Source organism: Schistocerca piceifrons, chromosome 3 (genome assembly GCF_021461385.2).
Source record: "Schistocerca piceifrons isolate TAMUIC-IGC-003096 chromosome 3, iqSchPice1.1, whole genome shotgun sequence".
In the NCBI taxonomy this organism is placed as follows: domain Eukaryota; kingdom Metazoa; phylum Arthropoda; class Insecta; order Orthoptera; family Acrididae; genus Schistocerca; species Schistocerca piceifrons.
In genome coordinates this window covers 557,952,413-557,975,464 of record NC_060140.1, presented here as the reverse complement: position 1 = coordinate 557,975,464, position 23,052 = coordinate 557,952,413, and the positions used below count along the sequence as shown (strand labels likewise).

General features: G+C 42.2%; 1 protein-coding gene across 1 annotated transcript in view; it reads left to right on the top strand.

Moving 5' to 3' along the window:
• The window catches only part of LOC124788834 (UDP-glucosyltransferase 2-like), a 99,900-nt gene that overhangs the window by 16,076 nt on the left and 60,772 nt on the right, over positions 1-23,052 (top strand). The window lies entirely within an intron of this gene.

Genomic DNA, 23,052 nt, shown 5'->3' with positions numbered 1-23,052 from the left:
AAATCTGATCTGCATTGTGACTGTAAATGTCATATTAAAGCAACTTAATTCCACGACTGATTGCTGCTCTATCTAACCCAATATAACCACAGTCGTTGCGTACACCCACCCCATGGAGGGCAACCTGAGTATATGATACGTCGCAGTAAACGGTTCACAAACTGCAACGTTATTCCCAGATATTCAAACGACTTGATTGTGTCAAGCAAGACACTAGTAATACTGTATCTCAACATTACAAGTTTGTTCGTCCTAATAATCCGCATTAACTCAATTTTTTTTTACATTTAGAGCTATCTGCCATCCATCTCACAAACCAGAAATTTTCTCTATGTCATCTTGTTTCCTCCTACGGTCGCTCAACTTCTACACCTTACCGTACACCACGGCATCATCAGCAAACAACCGCAGATTGCTATCCACCATATCCGCTTGATCGTGTATTTAGAAAATAATGATGGTGAGATCACACTTCTATGTGGTACTCTTGAGGATACTCTTCTCTCTGATGAACACTCACCGTCGAGGTCAACTTATTGGTTTATACTCGTATTACTTTGGAAGTCTTCCAGCCACTCAAATATCAGGGGAACCTCTTCCATATGCTCGTACCTTCGCAATCAATCTGCAGTGGTGGACCGTGTGAAATGCTTGCCGGAAATCTAGAAATATGGAATCTACCAGCTGACCTTCATCCATAGTTCACAGTAAATCATGTCAGAATAAGGCAAGCCGAGTTTCGCACGATGGATGCTTTCTAAAACCGGATTGATGCGTGGACATAAGCTTTTCGGTTTCAAGAAAATTTAAAATATTCGTGCTGATTCAAGGCTTCTGTAGCAAACCGATGTCAGGAATTTAGTCTGTGATTTTGCCGGTCCTTTCTTTACCCTTTTTGTATGGAAGAGTTACCTGCACTTTTTTCCAGTCGCTTGCGACTCTGCACTGTTGCGTGAGATTCGCGATAAATGCGAGCTAGGTAATGGGCCAGTGTCGTAGAGTACTCTTCGTAGAACCTAGCTGGAACTCCATGTGGACTTGGAGACTTATTTATTTTCAACTCTTTCAGTTACTTATTTGCGCTTATTACTACGTCGTCCATCTAGGAATCTGTTCGATGGTCAAATGACAGTGTGTTTTTACGATCCTTCTTCGAGAACAATATCTTAAACGCGAAATTTGAAACTTCGGTTCTCGATTTGTTATCTTCAACTGCAACAGCAGACTGGTCAATGAGTGACTGGACGGAAGCCTTAGATCCCCTTATCGAATTTACATAGGACCAGATTTTTCTCGGGCTCTCGGGATGATCTTTTGCTAAGATATGACGGGTGGTTGTTATGTCCTTCGTGCATGGAGCATTCGAAAGACACACACGAATCTCTTCTAAGCATTGCTTGTCGTCATTTGCGTGATCTTTTTTTAATGAGAATGCAACAGCCTTTGCTTCTTCAGCATTTTATGAATTTCATGGTCAAATCTTGGTGGGCCTTTTTCGTCGTTAATCCGCTTACTAAACACATAGATCTCTTCTCCGGACCACGATTTGCAGTTTGTTCAAACTCAATTGACTGTCTGAGAGGCTAAAGAATGCTATCTGCTCTTTCTATCAGACATGCTCATCTAGCCTTTTTGACTTGGTTTACTAATTTTCGTAACCGTAATTGGTATAATAACATCATGATCACTAACCTCCGTCTCTATGCTGACGCTATTGACAAGATCCGACATGTTTGTATGCAGCTGCAAGGTCCAAGATATTTCTACTGTGTGTGGGCTGGGGAATTAATCGTTCAAGTTTGTTTTCAGGAAACGTATTCAAAAGTGCTTCACTGTACTGCCTGTCTATATCCCCCGCAGTGAATCCATTGAAATCCCAGTCTATACTCGGTTGATTAAATTCGCTACAACTAGTATTGCATGACCTCAGTATCTATGCACTAATTAGCACAGACTTTCTTTGAATGACTCCAAAACTGTCACAGCGGAATCAGGCGGCCGGTAAAAACATCCAGCAATTAATTTGGTTCCGCCTAGGCCTTTTATACGCCACCAGGTAACTTCACAGGCATCAGCAGAGACAATATTTTTGTCAATTGACGTCTAGTTTGTCTCTGCGATATACGTTCCATGACTCACTAAACATCTCAGAGGTTTCTGCCTCAGGTTTTACCCAGCTCTCGATACGAAGAATAATTTCAGCCAAGAACTTTACTGGAGGGCAGTAATTTCGTGAGCTTTGTTACGAATAACTCGACAATTTACTTATAACATTTTGACAGTCGAAGTCTCATTACTCTGAACGTGGTCTGAATACACTTTCTGCGTATCGACTGACGAGTTTCATCAGAGTATCTCAAATTACGGCCTTACTAGGAAACCGGCATGTGCACTTCACAAGTACTCTGCTACTTTAGTAGATGCTTCTATTGTGTAGTTCGCCCCTGTCCTGTCAAGTGGAGTCCTAGACTGCCACCCGATAACGCAAGTCTAGAAAAAACTGCCTCAGAGTCCACGAAGCCTTTGATTGAGACCCTCCATTCCGCTCGAACTCAAAAGACCTCAATCAACTCTGGGAAGAACGTTGCCGATTGTGAGCTCTACTTGCACCCCGCACGAGAGTCCAGCACCCTTCAATACCTTCGCCAGCCAACTGTATGAACTGAAGATGGCCCCAGAAAATATGCGACAGGCGTCGTTTGTGTCTGAGTCGCAACTTCCAGACCACTGCATTCTTCGCACTCGATAGCCGCAGGGAAGACTACAGCCACATCTCGTATGAGGCACATGTGCAGACATACCAAGCGCACACTGGCTTTCTTTCCACCCCTGAAAGCTATCTCCCTGACGAGCTCCATAACGTGCCCGACGTTGGAACTTCTGATTAACAGTTTTTTTTCTTTTTATTTTGAGTAATCAGTCTGCTGACTTGTTTGCTGCGGCCCACCACAAACTCCTCTCCTGTGACAGCCTCTTCATCTCAGAGTAGCTCTTGCAACATATGTCCTCAATTATTTGCTGGATGTAGTCCACTCTCTGTCCTCCTCTACAATTTTTACCCTCTGCAGCCCCTATAGTAATATAGAGTTATCTCCTGGTGTCTTAACAGATGTCCTATCATATTGTCCCTTCTCGTCGTCAGTATTTTCCACATCTTTACTCTCCGATGCTGCACAGAGCGTCCTCTTTCCTTACGTTATTAGTCCACCTAATTTTCACCATTCGGCTGCCGCACCATATCTCAAATGTGTCGATTCTCTTCTGTCCCAGTTTTCCCACAGTCCATGTTTCATTATGCGGGTTTTCAAACAATAATGAAAGAAATGAGGTGGTCCTCAACTACGTACCCTCCGACTCAGAGTTGAAATATTAAAAGTTTTGGCTGGCTTCATTGTCTAGGGGCTAGAATACGTAGTTGCCGCATTACAGGCCAAGTACTGCTGAGTCTACAGTATACGATAAGAATACACACATGAATCGAATGGTCGAAGGTTTCTAGCACTGGGCAATTGCGAATTATGAAAGTAACATCCCTATCTTACACCCATTTTAATCCTACCACTTCGTTCTTGGTCGTCCACTCTTATTATTCCCTCTTAGTTGTTGTACGTATTGTATATTACCCATCTCTTCTTGTAGCTTACACTTTTTTCTCAGAATTTTGAACACCTGGCACCATTTTACTTGTCGAACGTCTGTTGCAGGTCAGCAAATCCTATGAAAGAGTCTTGATTTTTCTTTAGTCTTGTTTCCATTATCAACCACAACGTCAGAATTGCCTCTCTGGTGCCTTTACCTTTTCCAAAGCGAAAGTGATCGTCATCTAGCGCATCCTCAATTTTCTTTTCCATTCTTCTGAATATATCTTCTGGCAGAAACTTGGATGCATGAACTGTTAAGCTGATTGTGCAATACATTCTCGCACTTGTCAGCTTTTACAGTCTTCGGAATAGTGCGGATGATATTTTTTCGAAAGTCAAATGTTATGTCGCCAGACTCATACATTCTATACACCAACTTTAGCAGTCGTTTTGTTGCTCCTTTCCCCAATGATGTTAGAAATTCTTAAGGAATATTATCAGTCCCTTCTGTCTTATTTGATCTTAAGTCCTCCAAAGCTCTCTTAAATTCTGGTGGTAATACTGGATCCCCCATCTCTTCTAAATCGTCTACTGTTTCTTCTTCTTTCAGATCCGACAAATCTTTGCCCTCATTCCTTCATTGTACTGTTCCCACATATCCGCTCTCTTCTCTGCATTTAACAGTGAAATTCCCGTTACACTCTTAATGTTGTCACCCTTGCCCTTAGTTTCACCGAAGGTTGTCTTCAGTTTCCTATATGCTGAGTCGGTCCTTTCGAAAATCATATCTTTTTCGATTTCTTCACGTTTTCGGAGCAGCCTTTTCGTCTTAGCATCCCTGTACTAGCTCTTTATATCATTCCTCAGCGACTCGTATTTCTGTATTCCTGAATTTCCCTGAACATTTTTGTAGTTCCTTTTTTCGTCGACCAGCAGAGGTATTCGTTATGTAACCCGTGGTTTATTAGTAATTACTTTCTTTGTCCCAAGCCCATATTCTCTTGTCACCATTTCTTCTACTCCTTTCCCTACAGCTGCATTCCAGTCCACCATGACTATTAGGTTTTCATCTACCTTTACGTATTGTATTATTCTTTCAATGTCCCAATGTACTTTCACTATCTCTTCATCTTCAGCTTCTGACGTCAGCATGTACACCTGAACTATCGTTGTCGATGTTGGTTTGCCGTCGATTCTGATAAGAAGAACCCTATGAGTGAACTGTTCGCAGTAACACACTCTCTGCCTACCTTCCCTTTCATAACGATTCCTTCTCCGGATACACCAATTTCTGCTGCTGTGATATTATCCTATATTCATCTGACCAGGAATCCTTGTCGTCTTTCCATTACACTTCACTGTCTCCTACTATATCTAGATTAAACCTTTGCATTCTACTTCCCAAATTTTCTAGCTTCCCTATCACGTTCAGGCTTAGACATTCCATGCCCAAACTCGTAGAATGTTATACTTTCGTTGATTATGCCGGCCGGGGTGGCCGAGCGGTACTAGGCGCTTCAGTCTGGAACCACGTGACCGCTACAGTTGCAGGTTCGAATCCTGCCTCGAGAATAGATGTGTGTGATGTCCTTAGGTTAGTTAGACTTAAGTAGTCCAAAGTTCTAGGGGACTGCTAACCTCAGATGTTAAGTCCCATAGTGCTCAGAGCCATTATTCCATTTTCTTTGTTGTTGTTGATTATTCAATCTTTTCCTCGTGGTCTGCTCCTCCTTAGCAGACCCCTTCTAGAGATCCAAAAGGGTGACTATTCCGGCATCTTTTGCCAATTGAAGGATAATAATGGTACTTACCCTAGGCGATATGTGCCTGCTTGGACCCAGCTGAAGGAGTGGCCACCTGTTCACTAATATGGTCTAGAGGCGAGACCAGACGCCCAGCCTCCACAGTGACCCTCCACCTCGAGTGACACGTGCCACAACCTCCACTTACCGTAATGTGAGGGCGGATCCACCGCATCGTGTACACTAGGAGACTCTTTGGCAGCGTAACCCGTGGGGAGTCCCTTGCGAAACGCCAGATGTCTGCCTCTGTTGCACCTCCTGCCAGCAGGGTGAAGGTGGCTGACCGCTGCCAAAAGCGCATACAGCTCTTCGCCTACTGCGGCCATTTCCTCCCGCATCCAGGTCGAACACAGGAAGAACGTAGATCTAGGAACCATTGGTATAACGTAAATTGTGGCGATTGTGGTGGGAAAGTAACAGAGCTCCAAGCGCTAATGGAAAGCACTGTTACTCTAATCGTTATAGGCACTGAAAATGGAAATGAGCGTATGGCATTGTTGGCCGGTAGGCCCCTATTCGGGGAAGTTCGGCCTCCAAGTGCAAGTCTTATTTCACTCGGCGCCACATGGCGCAACTTGCGCGCCGGTGATGACGATGAAATGATGATGTGGACATCACAACTCCCAATCCCCAGGCGGAGAAAATCTCCAACACAGCCGGGAATTGAACCCGAGCCTTCTTGCATGGGAGGAGAGCACGTTACCACCCAGCTAAGCAGGCGGACATTGTAGGCACTGAAAGTTGTCTAAAGCTGGAAATAAGTTTGACTGCAATTTTTGCGAGAGATCTAACGGTGTTAAGAAAGAATGGGCTAAATACAGTTGGCGGTGGCGTGATTGTTGCTGTTAGAAGCAGTTTATCTTGTGCTGAAGTTAAAATAGATAGTTTCTATGAATTAGTATGGGTAGAGGTCATTCCCGTCAACATGAATAAAACAATAATTGGATCGTTTTACCGACCTCCCAGTAGCTGAAAGGTTCAAAGAAAACTTGAGTCTAATTTCAAACATGTACCCGACTCTTACAATTATAATTACTTGCGAATTCAATTTACCCTCGATATGTTGCCGAAAATACAAGTTAAAATCCTCGGTAGGCATAAAAATTATCCAAAATTGTGCTAAACGCATTTTCTGAAAATTATTTCGAACAGTTAGCTCATGAGCCCACTCGAATATTAAATTGTTGTGAAAAAGCACTTGATGACCTCTTAGCAACAAAAAAATCCTGAGCTGATAACGAACATCAAAACGGATACAGGGATTAGTGAACACAGGATTGTCGTTGCGAGACTGAATACTGTAACTCCCAAATACTCCGAGAACGAATGAAAAATTTATCTATTCAAAAAATCAGATAAAAGTTCGCTTGATACCTTCATAAGAAACGATCTCCACTGTTTCCTAATTAACAATGCAAGCGTAGACCAGATGTACGTTGAATCAGAGAAGTAGTATTGAAAGCAATTGAGAGATTTAAACCAAATAATTACGGTACACATAGCAGGTCAGAACACTGTTGTAGACACAACGAGAAAATGATTTTAAATTTAAACTAATGCATATCTACAAGATTGGAGATATTTTACAAAAGCTCGAAATTTAGCGTTGGTTTCATTGCGAGAGGCTTATAATAGTTTCCGTAATGATACTTTGTTTTGAAACCTGGCAGAAAATCCAAAGAGATTCTGCTCGATGTAAAGTATGGTAGCGGCAAGACACAATCAATGTCTTCCCTGCGCTATAGCAGCAGGAAATACTATCAATGAGAGTTAATAAACACAGTCTTCAGAAATTCCTTCACCTAAGAAGACGAAGTAAATATTCCAGAATTCGATTCAAGAGCAGCTTCCAACATGAGTAACTTAGAAGGAGACATCTTCGGAGTAATGAAGCAGCTTCAGGCACTTAACCCATTACTGGCCAAAACTGTATCGGATCATTTTTTGCAAACTTTTATACATAAATATGTTACATTGCGTGATTAAGTGTATAAAAAGTTGTTTTGAAAATTTTCAGTTTATTAGAACAAAAACTACAGACCATCCCATTTTTGGGACATTGGCCATTTGCGCTATCCAAATTCACATCCTTATTCTCCATCCATAATATTGTAAGAAACAACACAAACAATAAATAAAGAATATTTCAATATTATTGAATGTCTATTCAGTATTAAATGAAGCAAAACATTTGTCGCGTACATCAACATTGCACCTATCACAAATTTTTGTTGTTTTTTTCTTGTAGTAAGCACATCTCTTCTGTATTTTACTTGGCACAATGAAATGATTTCCTGGATCTAGTCGTACATCTGTGCTCACCCGTCCTCCCGTCAATTTACTTCCTAGTGGTCCTCTGTGTTTTGGTACTGATCCTGTTTTCTTTGATAGGTAAAACATCACTAATCGCTGTAGGACATCCAAAAGTGAGAGATTCTCATTAGAGTTAGCAATTTGGTATGCACGCCATGTGTTTACTACGCAGATATCTATCATCTGTGTGAATAATGGCCACCACCATTTCTTTGACCTTATCTTCACCCTATAAAGTGATATCTGCTTGTCCAGTAGATCTACGCCGCCCATATGGGCATTGTATTCTTCAATGAGATGTGAAATTGTAACAGATATTTTCTTTTTCTTTGCCCGTGAGTATCTTTTAGTAGAACTCAGAGGAGTAATAGTACTGTAATTTGTCGCTACACATACTGGTTTGTCGTCACTCCATTTCACAACCAGAACTTCGTTCTCTTTGTCAAACATGTAGTCATAGAATCCTTGTTCCTTTTCTTTTGCCATTCTTTTCCTGTCAATCAAAGGACATGCAATAGTTCTGATCTCTCTTATTGTGCCTGTAGCATTAATTTTACTCTTTCCAAGTGTGATCAGTGTGTCAACACTGGTGAAAAAGTTGTCAAAGAAAAGCTTATAATTCGGATACTCTGGTTCTGGAATCATGCTGGTTAGTTCATTGATTACCCTTGCACCTAAAGGCTCCTGTTTGTGTCAGTCTTGCCACAGTATGGCGAAAAATTATAAAGAAAGCCATTGTAACTTGTAAGACACCAAATTTTATATCCAGATTTGATAGGCTTTCCCCTTAGGAACATTTTAGCTGAATGTTTGCCATATTAACGTACCATCATTTCATCAATTGAGAGTTCTGATGAAAAAAGCCAAATTTACCAAATTCCTTTTTCAACATTTCAAAGAACAACCTCAGTTTGTACATCTTGTCGTTTTTGTCTATTCTGGAGTTGTCATTGAGATGAATGAATCTCTTTATTTGCCGAAACCTATTTCTTGACATGGAGTTGAAGACTAAAGGAACACCGACACCAGGAGCCTGTTCCCAGAACATATTTTCATGTGGAAGCTTATGATAACCACTCAGAAGTACTATGCCAATAAGTGATTTTAGTTCTTCTTTGGTTGGCAGAAAATTTAGTTATGGTGGCAAGCATAGATTTCGCTTTGTTCAATAATAGTATCCATTAGTTTCTCAGAAAAAAAATCCTCGAACACCTGGGGCACTGTCTTATTTGCTAGATATTCCACAACATAATGTTCGTTGCTCTTCCCTGGTTCACTAGTGTTTGTGTACGTTAATTGACATATATACCACTTTCATTTATATTTTTTTTTGGAGATAACGTACCACTCTCTGCTCCATCTCCTAATGCTTTCCGTCTTTTGGCTTCTTCAGGTACAACTGTAGCATTAGCTTCGTCTCAGCTGGTTGTGAGCTCTGAAGTACCAGCTACATCTTGTGCAACAGACTCATAGTTCAGTACATTTTCGTCAATGTCTTCTTCATCTGTTATTACATCTGCATTGGGTGGATTAATCGCCAATTGTACGTCATCATCTTCATAATCACTCTCTTGATGGTTCTCCAGTTCTGCTAGAATATCTTCAAGTGTAAGTCCACGCGGCATGTTTTTATCCTGTTGGAATCCTAAAATGCGAATATAATATGAAAAAAGGGGATATAAAGAACGTAAAATGCAATTCTTCTTTGTATAATACATATATACAAGAATAGGGCACATCAACAATAAATGATAGTGCAACATACCATTGTCCCATTATTGGGACGCACAAAATACATCTATGTTGCACTTACTTGAAAAAATCTGAAGTATACTTAATCTTACACGCACATCCATATATTCATAACAAACACGCCCACACAACAAAATCACAGCTCATTGTCGTCCAGGAACTACCAGCAAATATACAGTGCTGCCAAGTGTGGGAACAAAAAATCGGCAAGTTGATACTTTTCCTGGCGTGAAGTACATAGAAAAAATTTATTTTACATTTACAGGCATTATAGCAGTTAGTTGAATCTACAGGTGCAACAATGAAGGCTAAAAGCTCCATTGCTTACGTAGAAATAAGTAAAATATACGCGTCCCAAAATAGGGACAATAGCCAGTAATGGATTAATAAATGCAAGTCGTCCTCTCCAGTATGTATACCAATTATGTCCCTTCAGAGTATGCTGATACAGTAACTCCATACTTAACAATCATATACAACTCCTCGCCCGACGAAAGATTCGTATCCAAAGTTTAGAAAGTTTTACAGATCACACCAATATTCAAGAAAGGCAATAACAGTAATCCACCAAATTACAAGCCCATATCATTAACGTCGATATGCAGCAGGATTATGGATCATACAATGTGTTGCACAGTATGTATTGCTTAGAAGAGAATGGTCTGTTGCACACAGTCAACGCAGGTTTAGAAAACATCACTTTTGTGAAGCACTCACGCGAAGTGTTGGATGCTATCGACAAGGGATTTCAAATTGATTCCGTGTTTCTTATGTCCAGAGAACTCTTGACACCGTTCCTCATAAGCTGCTTGTAACTAAACTTCGTGCTTATGGAATATCGTCTCAGTTATGCTACTGTATTCGTTATTTCCTGTCAGACAGGTATAGTTCGTTGTAACTGACGGAAAGTCATCGAGTAAAACAGAAGTGTTACAGATCCTCTGGTGTTCCTTAACTGTATAAACGATGTGGGAGACAATAAGAGGAGCTCTCTTAGGTAGTTTGCAAATGATGCTGCCCTTTATGGTCTAGTAAAGTCATCAGAAGATCAAAACAAATTGCAAAACGGTTTAGAAAGGATATACAGGGTGGTCGGAAATTCCCGTTACAGACTTCTAGGACTTGTAGAGGGGAGTGAGTACATCGTATTTGGAATAGGAATCCATGTCCGGAAACAAAATCCGACGAGACTACAAAGCGTCAAAATTATAGGCGCGGGCGTCTGTAAATGTACGTATACACCGGGTGATTCCGTGATGGTCTTACAGACTTTCTAGGATGATGTAGAACGATACATGTACTAATTTTAAGTAAGGATCCCTTTACCGGAAACGAACGAGTCGAAACTTATAAACGAAAACCGATCTGATACCTCTGACAGTTGAATACATGTACCGGTTCTTGTGTTGCGAAGAGTGTTGGGTTGGTAATTTTCAGTGGTGGTAGTGTGCGCAAAAACGAGAAAAAATGTCCAGTAAACGTGCGCTCTAAAGTACGTACCTTAACAGCTATGAATACACTTGCTCAGTAGAGGAGATGTGTTTCACATTAGCGAAGATGAACGAATGCTCATAGCTCCTCAGGTATGCAATTTAGAGCCCACGTTTATTGAACATTTTTTCTCGTTTTTGTCCACACTACCACCACTCACTCTCTTCTACAAGTCCTAGAAGTCTGTAACGGGAATTTCCGATCACCCTGTATGTATGGCACGAAAACTGGCAATTGACCCTAAATAATGAGAAATGTAAGGTCATTCAGACGAGTGCTAAAAGGAAGCCGTTAAACTTCGGTTATACGATACATCAATCAAATCTATAGGCCATAAATTCAGCTAAATACCTAGAAACTATAATTACAAACAACTTAAATGGGAAAAAATGTATACAAAATGTTGTGGGGAAGACAAACCAAAGACTCCGTCTTCTTGGGAGAACACTTATAAAATACAACAGATCTACTAAAGAACTGCCTACACTACATTTGTCCATCCTCTTTTGGAGTACTGCTGCACAGTGTAGGATCCTTACCAGATAGGACTGACAGTGCACATAGGGATGAGTTCAAAAAGAGCAGCACATTTTGTACTATCGAGAAACAGAGCAGACAGTGTTACGGACATAACACAAGAGTTGGGCTGGACATAATTAAAATAAAGACGTTTCTTGTTGCAGCGGGATCTTCGCACAAAATTTTTGTCACTAACTTCCTCCTCCAAATGCAAAAATAAAATATAATCTTGACACTGACCTACAAGTGGTGCGACAAGGGATGGGGGGGGGGGCGGCATGAGCGCACATTTCGGGTTGCCTACATCAGGGGCAAACATTCATTCAAGGCCAAATCTATCATTCTCTTTTGATTGGCATGTCGTTAATCTACTGTTATGCTAAGAGAATTGAGACCGCAGGGGATAACCCATCCTTTTGATTGACAGATCCTGAACCTATCGTTCCCTCACCCCTCCTCCTCCTCGTCCTTATCCTGCCCCTCACCTCCTCCAACCCCAACCTTCAGGGAATTTCCTCACTGATACAAGCACACTTTTAATATTAATTTGATTGATTAATTAATTATATAGATCACATAATTAAATCCACGATATGGCAAACCCCACAGTCCTCCCCCTCCTCTCCCCCTCCCAGCAATTGGCTGCGAAATGATTCTGTTGGTCGCTGATTTGGAGAGAAATCGATTGCAGTGTATGAAATACTAATTATATGATTTACAAATGTGTGAAATTTTATTTATTTAAACCGTTTGGGGTCTGCTGTGAGTGTCTCTATCATCAGGGCACCGCAGCAAAGGTCAAATCCGCCCAATGTCCTAATTTCAGATCACGTTACTAAATACCGCCAACCACAGACCACATGTCGGCCTCCTTTGACCTTGCGCCCCCAAATTCAGTTAAGGAATTTGTCAGAAAATCGATTGCAGTTTATGGAATATTGTTTACAAAATTTAGACAATGTGTGGACCACTGTTTATTTAAACAAAATGTACAAAGTGATGTTTGGAATATAGTTTATTTATTTGGTTGTAGAATTTGTTAGGAAATTGTCTGCAGTGCATGGAATATTGTTTATTTAAACAATTTACAGGACAGAAGATGATGTATGGAATGTAGTTTATTGAAAGGATTTGTCAGAAATTCGATAGCGCTTTTGTAAACGCTGAGTAGATTTACTTTAATTTCTGCCGGAGTCAGGGATGTCAAGGCTCATATTATTCATTTTCCTGACTTTTGGAGGCGCCCTGGTGTCGAAGCACAGATGGAAAAATCATAACGGTTACATATCAAAAGTTCATGACATATTTCGAAACCCACCGTCACTTCCTCCAAACAGAGAAATTACTAGAATCTCAGTGGGAAACTATTTAGTACAGACCGAGAAATATGGAGCAGTCATATTGCACTGACAGATAAACGCTGCAAAAGGGGTCTACAGATCATGAATGGAATGAAGTGCAGTACAGTAGCCACCGTTTGGGGTCTCCTGTGCGTGTCTCTATCGCAGGGCACCGCAGCTAAGGTCAAATCCGCCCAATGTCCTAATTACAGATCACTTTACTAAATACCGCCGACCACGGATCACGTATCGGCCTCCTTTGACCTTGCGCCCCAAAATGAAGCATCAAGTGGCGACATTCTGTTGATCGGAAAATTCCAGACTCGCTTCCTGTCTTTGTCTTTCTCAAGGGGCCACTCCCGGATTGTGTGAACCAACGTCCCGAAACACGCTGACGGAGGTTTGCATCTCTCCTCAGGATACAGTGTCCCTATTGGCTAATGCTGGAGACAAAGGAAGAGCTGATGCAATTTAGATATCAAAAGTACAGTTAAATAAGTCACTTGCACTACTCTCTCAAATAAATTATTTAACAGTTTATAGGAGTCAAATAGATCGCTCGAAACACTCACCTCCACATTATGATGATTCTTCCTCATAATGAAACTTCGTTTCAACATTTGAGTATCACACACAAACATTAGAAATGAAGTAATAAAATTTCCACCACAAATAGATCGTAGCGCTAAATTTATCCGAGGTCTTGTATGTACCAGCATTTGAGAGCACAATCACCCTCCTCCACCACAACGATCCACTAAACGTATCTGATGAAGAAAAGAATTCTACCCATCACACAAACTAGTGATTGCAACGCGCTCGCTGTTTGTTGGCTATAGTGTAGTTTCCGCCTGCACGAGCTGGGAGAAGCACCCACACCTTAACACATGCACGTATGCAATGCAACTATTGCAAACAATAAACTGATCAATCGAGAATTTTACGTCGCGATTGGGTTTTTAAATGTGTGTAGAATTCCTAAATTGGTTCTCTCTGCTACACTCGGAAAGTTGGATGCCTACTGCATGATAGGATAGCGACAACAACAAACACAAATGCAAGACAGTGTCCACTGCTGTTTATTGATCAGCGCTAAACACGACTGACTTAAACTAAAAATCAGTCTGTAGCACTATCTGCCGTTTGGTAGATGTCTGAGGCAGCTGAAAACACTCACACATCCCGTGCACTCACCTCCCAGAAGTCCAACGAAGCTCACCAAACCCCTCAAATGCCTCCTGCACAAACGTTCAAGGACTGGAGGAAACTACAGCCACAGCCACAGTTGTGGACGTCCGTGTACGTCAGAGTGCACCACTCTTGGCTCTGGGGGGCATCTGGGGGTGATTGGAGTAGTAGGAATTCAGATGTTATTACTATGTCCAGTGCGAACGTCCATCATTTTGAATCTTCTCTCACAGAATACACACACATCCGCTTCTGCCGCGCTCACCCAGCACACTGGTCACTTCGCCATCCTTCGTTGCCGCGGGAAAGATCACACAGGTAAGCACATTCTTTGTACCCGTCAAAGGCTGAGCTAATCCGTTACTTCCAGTTGCCGACTCCTCCTGACCACCCTTGGAAGCAACCGCGGTGCCCTGCGGATTAAGCAGCTGCCGCTTGGAGGTATACAGTAGTTCTAAACAACTCCACCCCAACGTAAACCAACCAGTTCAAAATGTCTGCTTTACCCAATCCGAGGCAACAATTTTGTTGACCATTCACCTCGAGTTTCTCACGCGAAATGTTGATTTCTCCCGCTTATGTAAGTGTATACATACAGAAGAAATCGGACAATATACGCTTTTCATGTCGCTAAAGTATGGTTACTTATTGTGGAAATCCTGTACAGGACTATGGCATAGGCTGTATTCCGTCTAAGTATTCTTTTATCACTTAAAGAAATCTTTCCTTATCTGTCACGTCATGCATCACAGGACTAGAATATTAAACTCATTTTTGGCTCATGTCAGAGTGCTAAGATCTATCACCGTCACAGGATGCCTCCTCACTTTCGAACTCTCTCTTAAGGTAACCAAATGTCCCGCCACGTACGAAGTCTCTTAAGGCAACAGCACAGAGAAGTAAGTATAAGTTTTATACTATGTATCACTTTATAAATTCGGTAATAAGTCTGATTTTATTACGATGGTCCTCTCTACCTAAAGAGGTGGCAGGCTGAAATATAATTAAAGACATGGCTGCAACGAAAAAAGTCATATCCGTGGTGCCCTAGCCATCGCCTATACCCGCCTGGCTGCGTGTCACTGACATCAAATTGATGGACTAATTAATCAAATTGATCGTGAGAGCCACTTAGATGGCGAGTAATATTTCTTTTTCAGTAGTCGGATTACACTCAACACGTGGTTCTAATAGGAGTCCCTGGAGGGAACACGATTTTATTTTCGAGGAACACTACTGAGAACCGACATTTGAAGCTGACCACAGAAGGATTCTACCGCCGGCAACGTATACTATGTGTAACGACTGCACAATTAAAAACGTGATCACAATGACTATGTTACCATCAACCTGCATAAAAAGCGGTCTTGTTTCTTCAGGCACACATAAGAGTCGCTGATAATGTATGACTTTCTGGTAGAAATGGTGTCTGCCATTTGGAATCAAGTCTCTCCATTCAACCACATACTTGCGTTGGATTCTATTGAGACATCTTTTAATGATTGTAGCCACTGGTGAATAGTATTTGTTCCACTCTCATATCTCAAAACAAGTCACCTTTTCCGAAATTATCTGCTACAGCAAAACTCCAATGTGGTCTCAAACAGTCCCTCTGCATCTTGTAACTCCTCCTCAGTCTCTGCCCCGGCCTACCTGCAGCTTCGTCCATGTGATCGTCTCTATTGAAGTCGGACCTGAATGGAATTAATGTTGATGCATTAATTTGTTCTGAAAGCGCTGCTGATATTCAAGACAATAAAAGCGGGTTAAAAGCTGTGAGCTATCTGGGTAGTTAACCTTGCATTACTGAGCAACTGTTTCACCAGGTATCCAGTCTAGGTTATCAGATTCCTAACCCGACTAACATTCATACAATGTAAGCTTTCACGGCCGGTATTATCTTCACTTAAATCTTCCAGGCTGATAGGCGGTGGTCGAAGTATAAAACTCTCTCCTCACGTTTCGTCTCCGACTGCGGGAGACATCCTCGGAGGTAAAGTGGCGCTTTACCTCCGAGGATGTCTCCCGCAGTCGGAGACGAAACGTCAGGAGAGAGTTTTTTACTTCGACCACGGCCTATCAGCCCGAAAGTTTGAAGTGCAGACTAACATTAATTATAATCTTTTAGTAGTCATCAATAAATAGAACACCTGCAAAATACATGAGTCAATCTAATAAAGAAAAACACCAATAAATCCAACCCCTGCAAAATACATGAATCAAAGTCTCTCTGAAAGAAACACACGGATATGAATTGGACTAAGAACCATATAATCACTGTTCACTGGCACACTCAGTAGTTCCACTGTTCCGAGGCAGCATATAAAGGAGGGGGGGGGGGGGGTTCTTCGCCGCAGCTGTCAGTAGGGATTTTTGTCCATCTCTTGCGTTCAATCCCGCCGTCTCCGCCCTCTCATGAAGTTTCTCTTAGTGGCCCTTGTCACGTACATCTCAATTTCGTTCCTGGTTTGTGTTGTCAAATTCGTGCAGTATCCTCGTTTGACTCGCCAGGTTGATATTCCTGGGCTAGGATGACACTTAATGGCACTTCTTTGTGCCACCCTTAGCGACCAGAGAACATTGAACCATGATTTACTGTCGCTTGACAGTGGGCATCCGCCAGGAAATGTTGATAGGTGTCGTTGAAGTCTGCCAGTTTCTCTGGACAGTTTGTGTCAAAAGGCTCCACGCCCTTTGTGTTGTTAAATTCTTGAGTTATCCTCAACTAGCTCGCCAGTTTGATATTCCTGGGCAAGGATGACACTTAGTGGCTCTTCTTTGTGCCACCCTTAGCAACCAGAGAACATCGAACCATGATGTTCTGTCGCTTGAAAATGGGCTTCCACCAGGAAATGTTGACAGGTGTCGTTGAAGTATGCAAGTTTCTCTGGACAGTACCTGTCAGAAGGCTCCACGCCCCTTTATCCCCTGTCTTCTGTCGTTTCACTGCGGCCGTCTCGTCACGGTCGCGTGTGTGTGGTGCGTTGCCAGCAGATGGATTTCCGCGCGGTGGACCGCTCGGCCATCTCAGGTCATCACCTCCACGAAGGGTCGCACTGGTGCGGCCGGCCATTAGCTCCAGGTGCAAGGGAAAGTGTTAACCCGCACCCTTCTTTTGTTGTCGAGCGTGCTCCAGAAGTGGCCCGGCTGACAGAGTGTCTTGCTGGGAAACACGCCTGTTTACAACTAGTCCTCCTCCTCGCTGCTCCTGCTGTCTCGTAAGAGTTAAGCCGGTTTTCTTTCACGTTCTCAACAGCATTCACAGAAATTGTTCATCATAATTATGTGATTACAAAATGTCATACATATTACCACTTAGTATTGTCTTTCACAATTTTTAACAACAAAAGTGAGACTTAATTTTTTAAATAAAAAAGTTACATGAATCGACAATATAATAATAAAAGGTAAATGACTTGACAATATATAAAAAAAATGAAATGACTTGACAGTATAAAAATTAAATGAACTGACAATATAATATCTAAATCCAAATCGCTAATGTGGTATGTTTCAAATTTAAACAATTCAAATGCTACCTATTAATTCACTAAAATGAATAGGATTATGCCTTGTGCAAGTATAGGTCAGGACAGCATAGGGTTCACATGTTATTTACACACACACACGCACACCTGTTGTCTATTCTACAAACTAACAACCCATAAACATGAATTACTCAAAATTTTACTTCAATCCACTACTAGTTAATCCAACAAGGTACTTCAATACTACTTCAAAACAGTGTTTATACCACTACAACATCGTTCTAATTCGTCCTCGTCTTGACGCTCGCGGCATATGTCTTGTCACATGATAAATATGGAGAAACTTTCCTTAAACATACATACATAAACATACATACCAGAGACTCGCAATTATACATTTATCATACTCATATGTCTATACTTAAAACAGTAAGACAATTTCATCTAAAATTACGTTATCTCAAGAATTAATCACACAGACGACTCTAAGAAGGGTAAAAATATTTTCATCATACAGATTATACTACATTTTCTTACCCATTTTGCTCCAATTTCGTTCCTTCTTTAAGTTACCTTTCGCTTCCAAATCAGTTATTTTGCCTGTGGTGGTTATTCTGGATTCATTTCTCATGAATGGCAAAATTGTGGTCTCCTCTATTCTGTAAAACAGTTTCATCTTAACATCCTATTGAACTTACAAGTGACACAAAAGATCCGAATCCTCTTGTAGTTTAAAAGAAAAATGTTTTGCTTCATCCTTATTACATTAAACCAAGCTTTCCTTCCGTCCCATAATCAAAATTATTTAATCTCCCTCTACCTTCACGAGGGAGGTTTCTTCAGTTCAACTAATATCGGCTGCAGTGCATCCCACACCAGCGAAAACAGTAAGCTGTAAAGCTCACAGCATCAGCAAAACACGTAAACGTCACTTTTCTAATTTTTCAGGCTCTGCCTCAACATCAATCAAGACTACAGAAAGGATCCATATTTCTGTTCCATTCTCCATTTACTGAAAAACTGCTCATATGTGACTACCACAATAATATTTCAGGGCCACGTAAATTATACAAACCACAATTCTTCTTTCACCTTGAAGGGAATCAATATACTGACGAAATCCACAGACAGCACTTTACGTACTCAGCTATAAAGAACATATATCATCAATATTAAGATATTAGCGCATATTGGGAAGCCATTGGTTAAACAATCGTATTATTGCATCCTGTTTTCAAGATTCTAAACTTACTCATTCCTTTCTCAGAGTTCTCCTATCTTAAAATATTCGTACAGCACGCATACTATAGTAAGAGATCCTCATTTATACAGACAGATATAGAATAGTAATAGATAGATAGTAGCACTGACAGCAGAAAATCGGAAACAAGGTTGCTAACAGCTGGGGACCTGGGTTTGCCAGACCCATAATACCCACAGATCGGATATTCCCCTGGGTTTTGCATTAATTCAACACTGATCTTGCTTCCCTCAGGAGCGACTCTTTTCAATTTACACAAAAAACCATAAACAGCATTTCACTCATTCACAAAGAAACCTTTTATCTTCATATTTGAACCAGCCTAAATCCTAACTGCACAAGGAAAGAAAAAAAAACCACAAACATCACTTCAATCAATCACATAGAAAAATCTTTATCATTATCTTTACCAACATATTATTCAAAATGCATATGTCACAACGTAAACTAATCAATTCCTTCTCCTCACCGCCCTCTCTACTCCTCACTGTTCTATATACCCTATGTACTCATTTGCCATGTCGTTCATTTGTTCCGATTGGGCGCCTTCTGCGCTAATCAGTTGTCATTGCCGGCTTTGTTCATTTCCATTTGCTGGATTATGTCTAGGGTTGGCCGGCCGAATTTCAGCATCATGTGGTGCTCTGCCCACAATCCTATTCCCACCGTGTTCATCGTAGTATCGATTCTGGCGGCCGTACCTGTTGCGTTCACGATCTTTTCTACGTCTTCGATCATTTCCATTGGTCCACCTGTGTTCGCAACTGTTACCCCAGTTTCTATACGGCCGGTCCCGATTATTGTTCCGTTCGCGTCGCGACTACCAGTCACGCCGTTGATTAGTACTACAGCCACGACTGCGGTCGCGCTGCTGTGCCCCATAATAACTTAGTGCCTGATTAGGCGGACATTCTCCTGTATTATATTCCAACTCTTGGAGAAGTGTCTTAAACTTTTCCACATCCTCTTTGCATCGTCCCGCAAGAATGACGTGGCGCAAGTGCATGGGCAATTTGATGATACATATCCTAATTAGTTCCGCAGGCCTGTATGGAAATTGATTCGCCTGCAGCATGTGGTCGAATAGGGGTGCTGGCCTCCCGAAACCAGACTGGTTCAAATTTGGCAGCATAATTATGCCATGCTTGACCCTATCTTGTGCCGCTTCCGACCAATAGGAGGACAGAAAGGCTTGTCGAAACTCCCGAATGAAGTTGCAGTGTCACGCTGCCTACCTCATGCGAATCGCTGGTTCGACTTCCAAATAGCCACACATATATTCCATCTTACGTGAACCTGCCCAGTCGGGGGGAAGACAGAATTCAAATTGCTCGAGCCATATTTGTGGATGTATTCCTTTTTGCGAATTTCGAAATATCTCAAACTTTCTCACTGTAAGGAAATGTTTGAAATCAAATCCCCGCATTTCCTCCCGGCGAAGGCCTTGAATGTTTCTATTTTTCTCATGTCTGCCCTCAAAATACATTCGAAGGCCTTGAATGTTTCTATTTTTCTCATGTCTGCCCTCAAAATACATTCTTCCCTGGCGTCAAAATCTCCCTCGTGGCTGGAGTCCCTCTCTGCACTGTTCGTATGGCTATTTTAGTGCTATTGGCGAGTTCGGAATCACACCCATGCGGCTTTCTAGATGCGCCAAGCGTTCATGTAACTCACCTGTTACAGCTTTGTGCCACCTGTTCACTTCGAACTGTGCCTTCTGAAATCTGAGAAGCGAACGCACTTCTTCGATCTCTGTGACCGCTACTGGTGTACTAATGTTATCACTCTCTGTCACCTTCATCGTGCCTACGATGTCCGCTAATGCCGCAATCATATCATGTATTTGTCTCTTGTCCTCTGCCCCAGTCTGCTTCAATTGTGCTACTTGCTGTTCGAGTGCGTGAATCGCTTGACTGTTGTCCGTTACTGTGTTGCTAACAGACGCAGGACAATGCGTTTCCGCCTCCTGGACCCTGGAGAGTACCTGCTGGTGTTCCCTTTGGCATTCTTCTCTCAGCACTTGGAAATTCCTAAGTAACTGTTCCTCGCTCTCTTTCGATTCCGCATTGCGACTCTGCTTGCCCTGTTCTAAGGCATGCAGGCGATCATCGCTTTGTTCGAATGTATGGCCTAATTCTATCATAATATCACTTTTTATTTCACTTGCCAGATTGTTTATTCTTCGTGAGATATCATCAGACACTCTCTGCATCGACTTGTCGACTTTATTTATGTGCAGGATTAGTTTTTTGTCTATTTGTTCGCCTAGCTCATGGATCGATTTTTCAGATTTCTGCTTCATTTGTTCACCTAGCTCGCAGATCGATTTTTGAGATATCTGCGCCATTTGTTCGCCAAGCTCTTGGATCGATTTTTCGGATGATTCGTTTTGTTCTCTGAACGATTTTTCTGATTTCTCTACGTTTTCTTTATTTTGACGAAATAAGGCTTTTATGACTTCTGCCAAATCAATTTGGTTAGTTGGAGGCAAATTAATTTCTGGCTCTGCTGTGAGCCCATTCGTCCTGTTTTGCATTTCCTCTGAAGTATTCCCCATTGCATTTTCGGAACCGTCCGACGCATTAATATTCGAAATCAAATTATCCCCTTGGTCCATGTCGCTTAAGTTGCTGGACCACCTACTTTTAGCTTGGCTACGTGTCTGCATTAGTTCAATTTATATCCGGTATGCAACACACTAATCACAATAAATGTATCCCCCAAAAATTACGACACTTACACGAAAGGTACCCCACCAAGTATGCACTTTCTCACACGCAGAACAAATTTATACCTTTTATCGAAGTCCGTGCAATTTACAATTGAGAAAAAAACACACACATATAAAATACACAAATATAGAAAACAAGCAACAAGAGAAACAACACAACACCGCTCAACAACACCGTGAGTCTTTTGAATGTCTGCTCAGAAACAACGCAGAAGTTGTTTGAGCGCTGCAGGGAAAAGAAATATTAAGACTATACAACGCTCGCAATCTAACGTTTCAGAGATTCCAGAGTCTAGCGGAATCGCAGAACAGGGTCACCATGTGTAATATCGATGCTTTAAGTTGTTCTGAAAGCGGTGCTGATATTCAAGACAATAAAAGAGGGTTAAAAGCCGTGAGCTATCTGGGGAAGTTACTGAGCAACTGTTTCACCAGGTATCCAGTCTAGCTTACCAAATTCCCAACCAGACTAACATTAATTATAATCTTTCAGTAGTCATCTTACGATAACCAGTGATATATACACTCCTGGAAATTGAAATAAGAACACCGTGAATTCATTGTCCCAGGAAGGGGAAACTTTATTGACACATTCCTGGGGTCAGATACATCACATGATCACACTGACAGAACCACAGGCACATAGACACAGGCAACAGAGCATACACAATGTCGGCACTAGTACAGTGTATATCCACCTTTCGCAGCAATGCAGGCTGCTATTCTCCCATGGAGACGATCGTAGAGATGCTGGATGTAGTCCTGTGGAACGGCTTGCCATGCCATTTCCACCTGACGCCTCAGTTGGACCAGCGTTCGTGCTGGACGTGCGCTTCATCCAGTCCCAAACATGCTCAATGGGGGACAGATCCGGAGAGCTTGCTGGCCAGGGTAGTTGACTTACACCTTCTAGAGCACGTTGGGTGGCACGGGATACATGCGGACGTGCATTGTCCTGTTGGAACAGCAAGTTCCCTTGCCGGTCTAGGAATGGTAGAACGATGGGTTCGATGACGGTTTGGATGTACCATGCACTATTCAGTGTCCCCTCGACGATCACCAGTGGTGTACGGCCAGTGTAGGAGATCGCTCCCCACACCATGATGCCGGGTGTTGACCCTGTGTGCCTCGGTCGTATGCAGTCCTGATTGTGGCGCTCACCTACACGGCGCCAAGCACGCATACGACCATCATTGGCACCAAGGCAGAAGCGACTCTCATCGCTGAAGACGACACGTCTCCATTTGTCCCTTCATTCACGCCTGTCGCGACACCACTGGAGGCGGGCTGCATGATGTTGGGGCGTGAGCGGAAGACGGCCTAACGGTGTGCGGGACCGTAGCCCAGCTTCATGGAGACGGTTGCGAATGTTCCTCGCCGATACCCCAGGAGCAACAGTGTTCCTAATTTGCTGGGAAGTGGCGGTGCGGTCCCCTACGGCACTGCGTAGGATCCTACGGTCTTGGCGTGCATCCGTGCGTCGCTGCGGTCCGGTCCCAGGTCGACGGGCACGTGCACCTTCCGCCGACCACTGGCAACAACATCGATGTACTGTGGAGACCTCACGCCCCACGTGTTGAGCAATT